This window comes from Suncus etruscus, chromosome 19 (genome assembly GCF_024139225.1).
Source record: "Suncus etruscus isolate mSunEtr1 chromosome 19, mSunEtr1.pri.cur, whole genome shotgun sequence".
Lineage (NCBI taxonomy): Eukaryota > Metazoa > Chordata > Mammalia > Eulipotyphla > Soricidae > Suncus > Suncus etruscus.
The window spans coordinates 31152944-31171348 of NC_064866.1; the positions used below are offsets into that span (position 1 = coordinate 31152944).

The 18405-nt window shown below is 41.2% G+C and overlaps 1 protein-coding gene across 2 annotated transcripts in view; it reads right to left on the reverse strand.

Moving 5' to 3' along the window:
• Positions 1 to 15424: 15424 nt before the first annotated feature.
• ZHX1 (zinc fingers and homeoboxes 1) overlaps positions 15425 to 18405 on the reverse strand; it is a 32628-nt gene continuing 29647 nt past the window's right edge. For both annotated transcript variants that reach the window (XM_049765674.1, XM_049765673.1), the window contains exon 4: positions 15425 to 15648. The gene's annotated coding sequence lies outside the window, so the exon portion shown is untranslated. The remainder of the gene's footprint in view (positions 15649 to 18405) is intronic.

Sequence of the window (18405 nt, forward strand, 5' to 3'; positions counted from 1 at the left end):
GATTTGTAGTCTTTGTTGGCTATAGATAGGCCCTGGCGAGTTGCGTGTTGAAAGGGATGTTGGAAAGGAATTTTTTTTTTTTTTTTTAAATCTGATTCTATTCTTCCAAAGTGTCAAAGTTTAGCTTACTAAACTTAAAAAATAAAGTAATTGTCAAATGCCTGTCTTGATGGGAAGGAGGGAGGGAGGGCATTGGTGGTGGGAATGTTGCACTGGTCAAGGGGGTTGTTCTGTTAATGATTGACACACAACTACAATTGTATTTGTAATCATGGTGCTTAAATAAAGAGTTTATACATATAGACAAGTTTGTATACAAATATACACTATACATATATGTATTTATGTATAATATATAATATATTAATTAATATGTTAAGATTAATAATGAATTAATATATAATATATAAAAGAATGGAAGACACACAGGAAGGCAGAACTGAAGCTGGACTTAACTTTTTGGGTCACTTGGAGCAGGCTGATGAGATGCTTTCTGGGCCTCTCCACTTTGCTGAGACCCTGAGATAGGGACACTGTGTCATTCTGCCTCATTTCTTGATAATATAGACAGCTCGAAAAACAGTAACTTCTGGGTCTCATTAGAAACATTTTGGGGAGCCGGAGAGTTATCCTGGAGGTAAGGCGTCTGCCTTCCAAGCAGAAGGTTGTTCAAATTCTGGCATCCCTTATGGTCCCGAGAGCCTGCCAGGGGCAGTTTCTGAGCGTAGAGCCAGGAGGAACCCCTGAGCGCTGCCGGGTGTGACCCAAAAACCAAAAAAAGAAAAGAAAAAAGAAACATTTTGGGCCATGTATTGGGGGGGGGGGGTAAGCTACAGAGGATTCATAACATTTAGCACTGCCATGTTATTGCCAAATGCGTAGTTAAGACAAATGCAGGTTAATGTTTATTTTTTCTCCGTTTCAAACTTGCTGCGAGTTTTTAAAATGAAAACAGAACAGTAAAATAAATACATTAATAAATCTGATTCGTCGCAAGTGTCAGAACCCAAAGAGAGTTTCAATTCTCCGTTACCAGGAAAGCCTAGAGATGTTTTTTTTCCCTCCCCTATACGCTTAGAAAAAAGCATTTGGCTGTACTGCCATCTGTTTAAAACGCTTTGTGAGAAAAGTTAGGGGAGAAAGAAGAATGGATAGGGCACAGCACTTTGCACCCAGTTGACCCATCCTATATGAGTGAGTACCACCAGGAGTAATTACTGGCATAGCCAAGCTTAACCCCTGAATTGCTGAATGTGGCCCCAAAACAACAATAATAATAATAATAATAATTTAAAAAAAATAAGGGGCCGGAGAGATAGCATGGAAGTAAGGTGTTGGCCTTGTATGCAGAAGGTCTGTGGTTCAAATCCCGGCATCCCACATGGTCCCCCGAGCCTGCCAGGAGCGAATTCTGAGTGTAGAGCCAGGAGGAACCCCTGAGCACTGTGACCCAAAAACAAACAAACAAACAAAAACTATTTTGGTACTTTCCCCCACAATTGCTGACTATCTGCCTCCCCTCCCCCTCCTCTCACTTTACTCCTAACTATAACAGGTAGATATGATGATTTGCAATTTGTGAATCAAGATATTGGGTTTACAGAGGCTAAAATAATCGGCTCAGGATCAGTAATTACGTGTGGCTCAGAGTTGGGAAATAGAGAAAGAAATCTGCTTTCTCTTCCCAATTTCCAGGTAAGAGACAACTCTACCAATAACAGAAACCCAAGTTGTACTTCAGCATTTATGAAGCAGAGGATACAAAGCTTTGCTCCAAGAGCTTGGTTGCATCACAATTACCCAAACTGAAGAAAAATACTTAATCTTGGAATTCTAAGACTAATCTTTGCTGAATTCTTATAATTTCAGAGGTTTCCTGAGACTGGAAAGTAGAAATAGCTCACAGCACAGTAGTGTACTGCCACTGTCCACAGCAGAAACCCAACAATAAGCTTTTCTTATTTTTCAACTCTTTTTCCTTCATGTTCTTTTTTCAGCCCAATGTCCTAGTCAACAAACATTCTAGGGGCTGGAGATATAGCACAGCGGTGTTTGCCTTGCAAGCAGCTGATCCAGGATCTAAGGTGGTTGGTTCGAATCCCGGCATCCCAGATGGTCCCCCTGTGCCTGCCAGGAGCTATTTCTGAGCAGACAGCCAGGAGTAACCCCTGAGCACCGCCGGGTGTGGCCCAAACCCCACCCCCCAAAAAAAAACAAAAAACAAAAAAACATTCTAGGGCAATCAAATTCACTCTCCAAAGTTTCTATATCCATCTCTCTGCTGGTAAATTCCCAGTTTATTGCTCCTCAGATATGGATGGGAGACCTCAAAGAAGAGCCCCAGGCATCAATGGCTAATAAATTCATGCACAGGAAAAGTAGGAAGAACAAAATGTTTTCCCATCAGCAATATTATAGTTAGGAAAAATATAAATCATATCGTACAGCAGTAGGGCATTTGCTTTGCACGCAGTCAACTCAGGACAGACCCAGGTTCAATCCCTAGCGTCCCATATAGTCTCCCAAGCCTGCCAGGAGAGATTTCTGAGCGCAGAGCCAGGAGTAAACCCTGAGCGCCACTGGGTGTGGCCCACCCAAAAAAATCATAGACAAAAAGAAGAAAAAGAGGTAACCCAAATACCATCACCTAGATGAAATGGGATCTAACGGAAGGGGACATATTTCCCATCCTAGTCAAAAAAGCACTAATCTGTGCAGTGTAACAGGACTGCAAACAACAGTTTGTCTGGACTTAAGCTCTTGGCTCACATTTGTTTGTGAGCTATGTGAACTAATGAAATGGACAACCAGTTAAAATAATGCATATAAAGTGCCTGACAAACAGAAAGTGGGTAATACTTCCTTTTCACTCCAAATTTCTATTCCAGGTGAAATGAGCTAAGCAAAGCAGGCAGAGAGACCTTCAGATCCTTCTTTAGGGATTTTTAAAATGTTTGTTTTTATTTTAGTCATCATGATTCATAGTACTGTTCGTGATAGGTTTTCATGCATGCAACATTCCACCACACTTTCCACCAGAGCCCAATTCCCTTCGCTGTTATCTCAGGGATCCCCTTCCAATCTACTGTCTGTCCCACTTCCCCAGGCCCACACTTGGTAATCTCAGTATTGGACACCAATTCTCAAATTCTATAGTCTTTGGCCATTGGCTATTCCTTTATTCTGCTTCTTTATATCCTATATATGAGAGAGATCATTTTGCCCTTGGACATTCATGTTGTTTGGCTATTTGTGAATTGTTCAGCTCTGTCTACTGAGAGATGGTTTTTGGTTTTAAAATTTCCACCTACGCTGTCTGAGCCTTGGGTCTAGTCTCCTCTTGGCACAACTTACTGACTGAGATATCTGCTGAAATGCTCAGGAAGGCTCAGAAGGCCAACTTCCCAGTGAAAGACAGGTCCTGCCTAGCACTTCGAATTCAGGATTCTTGTGCTCAGACTTCCCATCATTTTTACCACCAAGAACCCTTTTAAGTTATTTTCTTCTAAAGTTGTAGAGGATTTGTTGCTCAACAAAACTGTACTCATTAAGCAATAATTACTTGATTCTTCATTTCCTTAAAAAAAAAAAAAAAAAGACAGCCACGCCATCTTATGGAGTCATATTTTACATGTAAGTCAAGCCAAACTACTGACAGCATCAGCTTGAGTGTGATTAGTATTGGGCCTTTGACAATAATGAAAACATCTTAAAAATGTCTGTCTTTGCAGAGAAAATGGGGCCTGGGATTCCAAGTTGAAAACTATAGTCGATAAGAAAGTTCTTGTGATACGGGGCCGGGCGGTGGCGCTCGAGGTAAGGTGCCTGCCTTACCTGCGCTAGCCTAGGAGACGGACCGCGGTTCGATCCCCCGGCATCCCATATGGTCCCCCAAGCCAGGAGCGACTTCTGAGCGCATAGCCAGGAGTAACCCCTGAGCGTCACCGGGTGTGGCCCAAAAACCAAAAAAAAAAAAAAAAAAAAAAAAAGAAAGTTCTTGTGATAATGTCATTTGGGGGTATTTTGGGGGGAGGGTTATAGGGCAGAGGGAGCCACAACTAGTGGTGCTCAGGGTTTATTCCTGACTCTATGTTCACGGATCACTCCTGGTGATGCTCAAAGAACCAAATTACCACCAGGACTTTAAACTACATATGCAGTAAGTGCCTTAATCCCTATACTACCACTCCAGCCCTGTCATTTTAAAAGAAAAAATAGGACTGGGTGTGTGATTACTGGAAAAGTGCAAGCCTTGCAAGTATAAGACCTAGGTATGATCTCTGGCATTTTATAAAATTAAAATAAAAATGGTTGGGGCCAGAGAGATAGCATAAAGGTAATGCATTTGCCTTGCATGCAGAAGGTCGGTGCTCGAATCCCAGCATCCCATATGGTCCCCAGAGTCTGCTGGGAGCGATTTCTGAGCATAGAATCATAGAGTGACCCCTGAGTGCTGCCGGGTGTGACCCAAAAACCAAAAAAAAAAAAAAAAAAATGGTGATTGAGAAAGTATATGTCAACACCTTGGGTTTGGTCTTGGCCACTGCAAATCAATATATAGATGAAATTAAAAAAGAAAAGGAAATGCTAATGTTTGGGAGTAAATGAGAATTCTGCAGAATCTAAATCTGTATGAGCTATGATTTAAAAACACACATGTCTCTATAGATTCTAATTGGTATAAAATATAATTCTATAAAAATATTATTTTGGTGGCCAGAGAGATAGCACAGTGGTAGGGCGTTTGCCTTGCATGCAGCAGACCCAGGATGGACAGTGGTTCAAATCCCAGCATTCCATATGGTTTCCCAAGCCTGCCAGGAACGATTTCTGAGCACAGAGCCAGGAGTAATCCCTGAGAACAGCCAGGTATGTCACAAAAATAAACAAAAAATTTATTCTGCGGACTGAGAAACAGTACAGTGGGTATCGTTCTTTTTTTTTGTTTTTGTTTTTGGGTCACACCCAGCGGTGCTCAGGGGTTACTCCTGGCTGTTTGCTCAGAAATAGCTCCTGGCAGGCACGGGGGACCATATGGGACACCGGGATTCGAACCAACACCTTTGGTCCTGGATCGGCTGCTTGCAAGGCAAACACCACTGTGCTATCTCTCCGGGCCCCAGGTATCGTTCTTGCATATGATCAAGTCAAGTTTAATCTAGGCACCACAAATAGTCCTCTGAGTCCTGCTGTAAGTGACCCCTGAGAACAAAGCCATGGATTAAGCCCTGAGCATTGATGGGTATAGCCCCCCCCCAAAAAAAAAACCCAAAATGTATGTTTTTTTTATTGAAGGACATGCTTTTAGTTCCCATTGTAAGGATAGACATGACCTCCTCCAGACAGCCCTCCCTCCTCTTTCCTGAAATTCCCCAATGTGATAAATCCATTGTGACATTTATCCCACCACGAACTGGCAGATAGCGTCTTTTTCATTCTTGGAAACTTAGTCCTCAGAGTTGGCCCAGACAACTCAATATCTATTGAGTGGACCAGTAAATGGGTGAATCATAGGAGCACCAATACATGGCCAAGAAACAGTCAGGAACTTTTCAGTTCCAAGTCAAGTGTTCATATCCTATTTGAGTCTATGAAATGAAATGATAAATTTTCTACATTTAAGTATACTCTTGGTGTGCAATAAGTATATAATTTCAGATGTGTATGTAGTATATCATATGATATATGAACCAGCATGTGTTGAGTGTACCATGTGGTTCTATAGATGACCTAAGTTTGTCCTGGATTTTGTTTTTTGCTTTTGCTACACCAGGAAATATCCAGCACTTAGTCCTGGTTCTGCATCAGGGATCACTCCTGGCAAGGCTCAGGAACCATATGAGGTGCCTACAGGTTGAGCCCAGATAAACGCCATTCAAAACAAGCACCTTAACTGCTTTACTATCTCTCCAGCTGTTTTCTTTTTCTTTTCGGGTCACACCCAGCAGCACTCAGGGGGTTCTCCTGGCTCTACGCTCAGAAATCGCTCCTGGCGGGCTCGGGGGACCATATGGGATGTTGGGTTTCGAACCACCGTCCTTCTACACAGAAGGCAAACACCCAACCCCCACGCTATCTCTTCAGCCCCATTTTCTTTTTTTTTTAAATACTCTTACAATAGCTTACTCTCTCTAATTTCTAAACTGTCACTATCATTTTGCACTGAGGAAATAGGATCCGAGAGGGAACTTGCCAGAGCCCCAGGTTAGAAATAGCCAGATTCAAAGTCAGCTTTATCTGACATCAGTCTGTACTCTCAGCGGTCACAGTTACCTCACGTGCTGTGCCCCGCACCCCATGTGAATAGCAGATTTTGGGCTCTGACATCGCTCATTCTGGAGCCTGGGGGACTCTCGTTTCTCCTTTGTGTCTCTAAAGAAAGCCGCTCTCTGCCTTGCCTGTGCATATGAAACGTGACCTCTGAAATACAGCAGCTCCAGTGCCCAGATGACAATGTGTTTGTGCCCCAATTTCCAGTTGCTGGCTAAAAGTCATTTTTATAATTTGAAGTTGCTGAAAGCAGAAGGTTCCAGTGTCCACGGGTGCTAAGGAAAGACTGTGAGGATGTGGCATGAGGGAAATCAGACGGACAGCTCGGTATAGTGTCCAGGGCTTGAAGCCCTGAGCCAGGCCAAGAGACCTTTGCCTAGAATTCTCTGGGGTCCAGAGTCTGGCCTTGCTATAGATGTCATTCTTGAACTCCAGGGGTGCTCCTGGGGTCTCTGACCCTCTAATTTCATTCTGCTTAGAAGCACTGGAGACCTCCACGCCTCTTAGGCCTCTCAGTCTCTTTTTCATTCCCTCAAAGACTCTCCCCTAAACCAACCCAATATTCTCTTGGGCTAGAGATTTTAGTCAAGGATGTGAAGTCAGATTTCTTCCAAGGGTTTCTGGAATTATTCAGAAATGCAAAACTCAGAGGCAGAAGGAAGCCAGAGAAATTTCTTCTTAAATTCTCAATTATGTGGGCCCTACATGTCCCTGGTCTCAGTTTAAAAAAAAAGGGGGGGGGGCGTCGAGGTGGCGCTAGAGGTAAGGTGTGTGTGTCTGCCTTGCAAGCGCTAGCCAAGGAAGAACCATGGTTTGATCCCCCGGCATCCCATATGGTCCCCCCAAGCCAAGGGCAATTTCTGAGTACTTAGCCAGGAGTAACCACTGAGCATCAAACGGGTGTGGCCCGGAAAACCAAAAAAAAAAAAAGCTACCTTTCAGGGTAAGGGTCTGAGGTCACTCCCAGCAATCTTCAAGACTTACCTATGGTTCTGGGGCTCAAATCCAGGTTGGCCATCTGTAAGGCAAGAGCCTTACCCTTTATATTGTCTCTCAGGTCACTAAACTTCTATGTTAACACACACACACACACACTAAACTTCTATGTTAACACACACACCCCACTACCACCACACACACACACACACACACACACACACACACACACACACACACACACACACACACACACCACTACCACCACCACCAAGCCTTGGAAGAATAGGAGAATCTGATTTTCAGATTTTTTTGTTAGAATATTTAAGTTCCTAGTTTTCAGTGATAACCACACAACTTGAGAAGGCATAAAAGGAAACAGACAGGCAAATAGGGTCTAGTCAAAAAGCAGCAAATAAATGGAAAACTATCCTAGAGGGGATAATGCACTAGATTTCTGAAACAAAGATTTGGGGGGGGGGTAGTTTTAGGAGATGGGATTGGTTTATCCTCAGGAATCACTCCTATTAAACTCAGAGTACCACATGGGGTGTCAAAAATCAACCTGGGTCAGCTTTGTGCAAGGCAAGTGAAGTGCCTTACCCACTGTACTATCTCTCCAGATCATCAAGACAAAGCTTTTAAATAATAATTAACTCTGTTCAAAGCACTGAAGAAAAAATGAGTCAAGAACAAATAAATATTAAGAAAATAATGCATGGAAAAATAATAATATCAGCAAAGGTGCCAGGACAGTACAGAGGTTAAGGTGCTTGCATTGCACATGGCCAACCAGGGTCCTATATGGTTCTCTGAGCCCCACAAGAAATGATCTTTAAGCACAGAGCTAAGACTAACCCATGAACACTGCTGGGTCAAAAAACACACTGGCCAAAAAATAAAATAATAAGGAAAAAATATATCAATAAAGAGATATAAATTATAAAAAGGACTCAAAGAGAAATTCAAGAGCTAAAAAAAACACGACTGAAATGAAATATTCACATGAAGAATTCATTAGCTGTGTTGAATAAACAGAAAAGCTGAGCAGGGGCCTGAAGAGATAGCACAGCGGCGTTTGCAATCAGCTGATCCAGGACCTAAGGTGATTGGTTCGAATCCTGGTGTCCCATATGGTCCCCCGTGCCTGCCAGGAGCTATTTCTGAACAGACTGCCAGGAGTAACCCCTGAGCCCCGCCGGGTGTGGCCCAAAAACCAAAAAAAAAAAAAAAAAAGAAAGAAAGAAAAGCTGAGCAGGACACCTGAAGATAGGGTAACTGTCCAGGCTGAAGAGCAGAAGGGAAAAAAAGCTAAGAGAAGTTAACAGGGGCTGGAGCAATAGCATATGGGTAGGGGGCTTGCCTTACCTGTGGCCCACCCAGATTCAATCCCCAGCATCCCATATGGTCCTCTGAACCCACCAGGAGTGATTCCTGAGTGCAGAGCCAGGAACAATCCCTGAGCACTGCCAGGTACGCCCCCCCTCCCAAAAAAAAAAAAGAAAGAAAAGAAAAGTTGGGGCCAGAGATTGCATGGAGGCAGGGCATTTGCCTTGCATGCAGAAGGACAGTGTTTCGAATCCCCAGAGCCTGTCAGAGGCAATTTCTGAGCGTAGAGCCAGGAGTGATCCTTGAGCGCTGCCGGGTGTGACCCAAAAAGAAAAAAAATGATGAAATATAGGGCCAGAGAGATAGCATGGAGGTAGGCTGTTTGCCTTGCATGCAGAAGGAAGGTGGTTCGAATTCGGCATCCCATTTGGTCCCCGAGCCTGCCAGGAGCGATTTCTGAGCGTAGAGCCAGGAATAACCTCTGAGCGCTGCTGGGTGCAACCCAAAACCAAAAACAAAAAAAAAAATTTTTGATAAAATATAATAACCTGGGGCCCGGAGAGATAGCACAGCAGCGTTTACCTTGCAAGCAGCCGATCCAGGACCAAAGGTGGTTGGTTCGAATCCCAGTGTCCCAAATGGTCCCCCGTGCCTGCCAGGAGCTATTTCTGAGCAGTCAGGAGTAACCCCTGAGCACTGCCGGATGTAACCCAAAAACCACACACACACACACAAAAAAAACAAACAAACAAAAAAAAAAAACAAGGAAGAGATTAAGATTTTTAGATAACAAAAGTTGAATGAATCTGGTACCATGAGACTAATCATACAGGAAAAAAGAAATATGCCCAGGATTCTTTTGGTTGAAATGAAGAAAGAACTTCTTTGCTACAAACAGAAAATAACTAAAAGCTCCATAAAATATCTGGGCTGAAGAGGTAGTACAGCAGGTAAAGATCCTTATCTTGCGGGCCGGCGAGATAGCATGGAGGTGGGGTATTTGCCTTGCGTGCAGAAGGACGGTGGTTGGAACCCCGGCTTCCCATATGGTCCCCTCGAGTCTGCCAGGAGAGATTTCTCTGAATATAGAGCCTGGAGAAACCCCTGAGCGCTGCCTGGTGTGACCCCAAAATCCAAAAAAAAAAAAAGAAAAAGATCCTTTCCTTGCATGTTCCAGCTGGGTCCAATTGCTGTCACTACATGGAGTTGTTTGAGCTCCTCAAGGACATCCCTAGGCACAAAGCCTGGAATAAATCTTGAGCACATCCAGGTATGACTCAAGAAAAGAATATAAAGAATATATTCAGTGAAATAAGTCAGGAGGGAGAGAGACGCAGAATAGTCTCACTCATCTGTGGGTTTTAAGAAAAATAAAAGTCATTTTTGTAACGATCCTCAGAGACAAGGAGAGGAGGGCTGGAACACCAGCTCACTCCATGAAGCTCACCACAAAGAGTGGTGAGCACAGTTATAGAAATAACTACACTGAGAACTACCATAATCAAGTGAATGAATGAGGGAACTGGAAAGCCTGTCTGGAGTACAGGTGGGGGTGGGGTGGGATAGAGGGAGATTTGGGACATTGATGGCGGGAATGTTGCACTAGTGAAGAGGGGTGTTCTTTATATGACTGAAACCTTATCACAATCATTTATGTAATCAAGATATTCAAATAAAGAGAAAAAATTTTAAAAAAATTATAAAATGGAAAAAAATATATAAGCTGTATAAGAGTAGAATCATTATATGCTGGTGAAATTTTAAAATACAAATTAAGTGGCTATAAATTTTAGCCTTTAAGATTAATCACAATAGGGCCAGAGCTGTGGTGCAGTGGTAGAGCATTTGCCTTGCACGCAGCTGACAACAGACCACAGATCGAACAGACCACAGTTCGATCCCCTGGCATCCCATATGGTCCCTCAGGCCAGGAGCGATTTCTGAGCGCATAGCCAGAGTAACCCTTGAGTGTCACCAGGTGTGACCCAAAAACTAAAAAAAAAAAAAGATTAATCACAGGGCTGGAGAGATAGTATAGTGGGTTTGATTCCCAGAACCCCAAGAAAAGAGTAATAGTGCCCCAAGAGAAGAGTAATTCCTGAGTGCAGAGCCAGGAGTAACCCCTGAGCATTGCCAGATGTTGCTTAAATAATTCATATAAAGGGTGGGGCACAGGAGGGGTAACCTCATTGAAAGGATAAATAATATAGTGAAAGAGTATACATGAAAGTAAAATAGAATAAAATGGTTTATCATTTTAAAAATACAAAAGAAAGGAGGCAGAGCAATAGCACAATGGTAGGGTGTTTGTCTTGCGCGTAGCCAAACCAGGACAGATGATGGTTTGAATCCTGGCATCCCATATGGTCCCCCAAGCCAGGAGCGATTTCTGAGCACATAAGCCAGGAGTAACCCCTGAGTGTCACCAGGTGTGGCCCCAAAACAAAAACAACAACAAAGAGAAAACAGTAATGGAGAAATGTTCTCATAAAAGTTCTAAGCCATACAGAAAACCAATTCTAAAGTTTATAAAGGAGAGGTAAAAGACCACAATCATCAACACAAAATTTAATAAGGGTACTGCTACAATTCCAAAATGTATTATAAAATTAAAACGATCAAGAAAAATATTAAATTCTCCACAAATTGGCCAAATAGATCAATGGAATAGAGAGCACAGAAATAGACCCACATAAATGTAGCAAACTTAGCACAAAGAAACAAAGATGGTCTTCAGCAACAAATGCTGGAAAAACTGGACAGCCACATGAAAAATAAAATAACTAGACTAATGGGGCCAGAGAGGTAGCATAAAGGTAGGGCGTTTGCCTTGCATGTAGAAGGACAGTGGTTCAAATCCCAGCATCCCATATGGTCCCCGGAGCCTGCCAGGAGTGATTTCTGAGCATAGAGCCAGGAGTAAGCCCTAAGTGCTGCCAGGTGTGACCCAAAAACAAACAAACAAACAACAACAACAAAAACCCCTAGATTAAAACTTTAAACCTTTCACAAAAATTAATTCAAGTTGGGTTGAAGATATAAATGTACAGGGGCCAGTGTGGTGGCACAAGAGTAAGGCGTCTGTCTGCCTTGCCTGCGCTAGACTAGGACAGACCCGGTTCAATCCCCTGGTATCCCATATGGTCCCCCAAACCAGGAGCAATTTCTGAATGCATAGCCAGAACCCCTAGTTCTAACCCCTAGTAGTAACCCCTGAGCGTCACTGGGTGTGGCCCAAAATCCAAAAAAAAAAAAAAAAAAAGATCTAAACGTACAATTTAAAATATGAAATGCCTAGAAGATAGCATAGAAAAAAGCCAAGCAGCTTTTCTTAAAATGAAATTTTTTTAAATCCACTTACAATAGTATCAGGAAAAAAACCTAACATCTATAAATTAATTAGTCAATGAGGCAACAGATTTATACACTGGAAACTATAAAATATTGTTGAAAGAAATAAAAATAATATAAAAGGGCTGGAGCAATAGTACAGTGGGGAGAACATTTGCTGTTCAAGCAGCTTCTCTATGCTAGATTTTCTGTATTCCATATGGTCCCAGAGTACAGCCAGGAGTAATTTCTGAGTACAGAGGCAGGAGTAGCCCCAAAGCAAAACAAGAAATGAAATAAAACTATATAATGGAGAAATATCTTAATCACAGATAGGATTACTAAATAGTTTAAGATGTCAATATACCCAGGATAATTTTAAATTCAGTATAATTCATAAGTGAAGTTTCTAACAACTTTCTTTCTTCAGAAATGGAACAGTCAGAGAGATAGCATAGAGATAAGGTGTTTGCCTTGCAATGCAGAAGGACAGTGACTCGAATCCCAGCATCCCATATGGACCCCGAACCTGCCAGGAGTGATTTCTGAGCATAGAGCCAGGAGTAACCCCTGAGCGCTGCTGGGTGTGACCCAAAAACCAAAAAAAAAAAGAAAAGAAAATGTGAATTAAAACTACAATAAGGAGGGGCCAGAGAGATAGCATGGAGGTAAGCGGTTTGCCTTTCATGCAGGAGGTCATCAGTTCGAATCCCGGCGTCCCATATGGTCCCCGTGCCTGCCAGGAGCAATTTCTGAGCATGGAGCCAGGAGTAACCCCTGAGCACTGCCGGGTGTGACCCAAATACCACAAAACAAACAAACAAACAAAAAAAAACTACAATAAGGGGCCGGAGAGATAGCATGGAGGTAAGGCAAAACAAAAAAACTACAATAAGACATTATCTTATGTGTATTAGGACAAACACATATAACTGCCCAGGTGCTGCTGACGCCTGGGCTGGAGAGAGAGGAGAGGAGAGAACAGTAGATCCAAAGTATTCTTTCATTTCCCCATGAAGTCTGAAGCCTGCCACTGCCCAGGGGTTTTCTAGGATAGAAACAGAATTCACGAACCAGAAGGGGCCAGGGGAGGCCTGTAAATTGGGGTTCAAGAGAAAAAGATAGAGGAATAGATACAAAGCAGGCAGCATCTCCCCAATGCTTTGTCTCCGGCCCCAGTGAACCGGCCGGTGCTGTTCTGGTCACTATCCTGGGTCCCTCTCAAATCGTCCAAGTTTTTCTTTTTATACCTGGTGTGACAGGGGGAGTGTCCAAAGGGTATATCCAAGTCCAACTGCCATTATATCCACACACACACACACACACACACACACCTGGGTCCCTCTCAAATCGTCCAAGTTTTTCTTTTTATACCTGGTGTGACAGGGGGAGTGTCCAAAGGGTATATCCAAGTCCAACTGCCATTATATCCACACACACACACACACACACACACACACACACACACACACACACACACACACACACACACTGCACAAGGATATCCTTGGCAAACACTGAACTAAGTGAAATAAGCCAGACCAAAAAGAACAGGCATTGCATCACTTCCACGTATTCGAATCTCAAGAATAGGCAAATTCATAGAAACAAAAGTTGACTAAAGGTTACCAGGCGCTGGGGGAAGGGAATATTAGGATTTATTGCTTAATAGTTACACAGTTTATTTGGGATGCTGAAGAAATTTTGGAAATCATGGCGCCAGGTTGCTCAATGTTGTGGTTATAATTCATGACACTGATAGAAATTCTGAAAAATGGGCATTATGGCAAATCTTGTTATGAATATTTCACCATAATTCCCTTAAACTCAGCTAATAAAGATGGAAAAAAATCACTAAAAACTACCCATCATTGCTAAATATTACTTTGTATTCAAAGACGCAATCAACCAAGAATAGGGAACTTCTGCTCTGTCCTATAAATGTATTTCAAAGCTAGCAAACATCAGAGCAGAATTAAATGCCGAGCCTATGAAAGAGATGGGGGAAAAGTATTAAGTTATTTGCAGATATAGCAAGCTACCATTGCAAGGGAAACAAAACACAGATATAGCCAAAAGCTTCAGTTCCAATACCTGACATTAAGATTTTTTAAAAACGTAAAAATTACTGTCAATCAAAACTCAGACCACATTAGCAATGGTTTTTAAAAAGGGAGCAATTTAATCTTTATAATAGAGTGCTTAAGAAGTTTTTTTAAACAGTGTAAAGAAAGATCCGTTTAGTGCATTGAATTGTTACAATCTTTACATTGCTTCTTTTAAAAAAAGTTAACAGTAGTATGAAAAAGCCACCCACGAAGCCAGCTGTCTGAGGAAAGAAATTAGCGGAATTGCAGCATTTTGGAATTACTAATAAAGCTGTAGTTAGAAAATAAAAAGTTTATAAAAATGAAAGCCGCATGCATACTCAAGGCTTTTTCATACACTTTGTTAACCAACAAACATGAAGTAAAAACAAAAGTTTAATATTTATTATTCATTAAATTAAGAGAAAATAAACTGGCCACGCCCACTATGTCTGGTCATTCAGGAAAACATTTGAAAATCCAAGGATAATTAAACAGAATATTTCTTCTATGAAGAAAAGCACATTTTGAAAAATGGTCCTAGATTCCACAAAAGAAAGGGTGCTTATCAACATGACTGAAGAGCACCGGTCTTCATAAGTTTATGAAAGTTTATAAGATCTTTTTCAGCCTCCTGTCATGGCAAGAGTTAATAGTAACGCCCCCATAACTCTCAAGTGAAAATTTAACTTTTTTAGTTTTTATTAGTCCAGAATTTTTTTCCGCTATTACTAAAATGATTACACAATATAGACTTTCACTGACAGAAAATTCTTAGAAATTCTGATCAGATGCTTGTACAAACATTCCCGATTTCCAAATGCTTTTAGGAAAACATTAAGTATATATTAACTTCCAAGATTATTTTTCACATTAGTCTAATTTGTATGTAATTGTTTCACCTTATTTAAACTCATGTCACTTTTCTTTTTTCCTTTTTTTTTCCACTTTTCTTTTTTTTTCTTTAGTACTAATAAATTTTCAGTTTCAAAAAATGTGAATTCAGCCACTAATGAAAAAATTTACAGAAGTATTACAAGTCGCAATACTGGCATCCATGAATGTGCTCAATAAAAAACTCCAATTATTACATGTGCCGATGATCTTACATACAGTATGACTGGCATATTAGAAAGCTAGTATGCCAATACATAGCTTTCCTACATATGTTAAACTTGTTTAAGCCCAGTGCAAGACCTGATAAATATGACAGAATAAATCAGGTTTTTCATTTTCCTGTTTTTATCAGTTACTACTCTGTAAAATGTTTGGTCACTCAAAGCTATAAGTTTAATCACATATCAAAGAATATAGGCAATAAAGCCCATCTTACTGGAATACAGTATTAAGCTAGACAAAATATGAGGACAAGCTCTAGTGGTCGTTAAAGCCCCTCAGAAAGCCTAAGGATTAGAATGTCTCCATAATATCAGAATAAAAATGTACTGTATTAAAATTTGTATTTTTACAAGTTGTTTTTTTCATTGGTGTTCTATTTACATTACAGAACTTCCGCCAACTGCAGTAGTTTAACTTTGGCACAACATGAGATTCTATTTCTTTTGGGTATTGGATCCTAATTTTTCAGAATATATATGACCCCAAATCTTTTCAGTATCCTCAAAGACTGGGCATATTCACAGTATATCAGACATCTTGAGTTGAAGAACTGATTCTCTTCCAATGTTTTAGGCAGCTATAAAAGAAAAACACAATTTTTAAAAATCCTAAAATTAAAAAAATTTTCATGTCAATAAAAATAAAGGCAAAGGCATCTCTCTGTATGCATCTATATATACTTATGTACATATACGAAGATATATAAAATAGATACTGTTTTTTGAATGCCGTGGCTTTATGTCAATTCTATGACCATTAGAATATGAAGACACAGTATAGAATACCCACACAAATGTAAAGTAAGGTCAAAATAAACTGGACCTAAAAGTTCACATTATTTTTAGACAGTTGCAAATCCCTGCAAAATCAATGCAGTTACTCCAACAATTCACTGCAGCAACAAATTTGTAGATTTAATCTTAACTGAGCACATATTTCTGCATTTAGCAAAACACAATTTAAAAAGCCTGTTAAAAATATTTTATGCATCTGGGTCAGAAGAAAAGTTGTCTGAGAATTCCTGGCACTGGAAAAAGGGATAATTGCACTTCAGGACAAATCTGTAATGCAACACAACAAAACTGTTTACCTTCTCATGATTTAAAACAATACATTATGCTCTAGAAATTGAAATGGATCTAGACTCAATATGAGGGCATTTTTAGTGTCATCTGTCTTTCCCCCTAAAAAAAAGTTATCTAGAAAAGAATTGCTAAGCAATAAGAAATGTGCCTGGTACACATTTAGCTCTCTACAAATAATTAAGACAAAACAAATAAAACCAGGGAGTTAGATCCGAGGAAACTCTGGAAATGCAGCACAAAATAAGTCTCAGAGGAAGTAGACGAGAGGACAGTGGAGTCAAATGCCCAAGACATGAGGAAATGGGCTATTCTGTAAACCAACTCAAGTCTGTGCCTCCCTCGCTCACGCACTGCTTGAGATGACAGAAATCAGTTCTGATAACAAGATGCTTCTGGTCTACCAAAAGACATTCCATGGCAACTGGATTTAAGAATAAAAGTTTCTGGGCCAGAGAAATAGCACAGCGGTAGGGCGTTTGCCTTGCATGCAGAAGTATAATGATTTGAGTCCTAGCATTCCATATGGTCCCTCAAGCCTGCCAGGGGCGATTTATGAGCGTAGAACCAGGAGTAACCCCTGAGCCCTGCTGGGTATGACCCCAAAAATAAATAAATAAATAAATAAAAGCTTTATCTTGAAACACTCTAAAATGGAAAACAGACAATAGCAGAATTATGCTATTGAGTTTCAGAAGAAAAACTTTAGTCCAAAGTCCAAATTGGGTATTTGATTTGCAATTCCTGTGAAATTGTACTCAATCCAATCTATAAAAAATATGCCAAATATTTCCAATTTAAGGCTTTTATACTTTTATGATTATAGAGATAGACTTTCAATCAAATAAAGTGCTTTTATTGGTAGTATGCAATTTTCTGTCAAAGAATGAAAAGACATTTTAGGTCATTACATTAATTTATAATAAATCTGTTGTTGACCATTTGATCTTTTTTTTTGGGGGGGGGGCCACATCTGTTTGATGCTCAGGGGTTACTCCTGGCTAAGCGCTCAGAAATTGTCCCTGGCTTGGGGGGACCATATGGGACGCCGGAAGATCGAACCACAGTCCTTCCTTGGCTAGCGCTTGCAAGGCAGACACCTTACCTCTAGCGCCACCTCACCGGCCCGACCTTTTGATCTTTAAAATAGAATCAATTTGGGGGAATTGTTTTTGGCGCCATCTCCTAGTGCTCAGTACTTACTCCTGGATCTGTGTTCAGGGATCACATCTGGTGGGCTCAGGAGACCAGATTGAACCGGGTCTACCAGATACAAGATAAAATCACTTAATATAAATTTTAATAAATAATAAATTTTAATAGATGTTGGGCTGGAGAGATAGCTTAGTGGGTAGGATATTTGCCTTGCCTGGTTTGATCACGCATACCACAAATGGTCCCCTGACACTCTGGAAGTGATCCCTGAACATAGAGGCAGGAGTAAGCCTTCTGCACCAAGTGTGTCCCCCTCAAAAAATATGTGTATGTCAGCAGTAGGGCATTTGCCTTGCATGCTGCTAACCGGGAAGGACCCGGGTTCAATCCCTGTCATCCCATGTGGTCCTCCAAGACTTCCAAAGTGATTTCTGAGTGCAGAGCCAGGAGTAACCCGAGCACCACTGGGTGAGGGCCAAAAGCCAAAAATGTGTTTATGTGTATAATTTATATATGTACATATACATATATATCGGTTACCACCTAAGCAACCATGGATCTGTCCTAGAGAATGACATTTTTGGGGGATATGGAGGACCATACAGGATGCCAGGGTCAGCTGCGTGCAAGGCAAACATGCCCTACCACTCTGCTATCGCTCTGGCTCCAAGAATATGTGACTTTTTTTTTTTTTTTGAGCATATGACTATTAATAGAAAAATTATTTTCAGGCCCGGAGAGATAGCACAGTGGCATTTGCCTTGCAAGCAGCCGACCCAGGACCAAAGGTGGATGGTTCGAATTCCAGTGTCCCATATGGTCCCCCGTGCCTGCCAGGAGCTATTTCTGAGCAGACAGCCAGGAGTAACCCCTGAGCAACTCTGGGTGTGGCCCAAAAACAAAAACAAAAACAAAAAAAAAAAGAAAAAAAAAAGAAAAATTATTTTCATACACAAATCATCTTAAAATTGTCAAAATTTGGGCCCAGAGAGATAGCACAGCGGCGTTTGCCTTGCAAGCAGCCGATCCAGGACCAAAGGTGGTTGGTTCAAATCCCGGTGTCCCATATGGTCCCCCCTGCCTGCCAGGAGCTATTT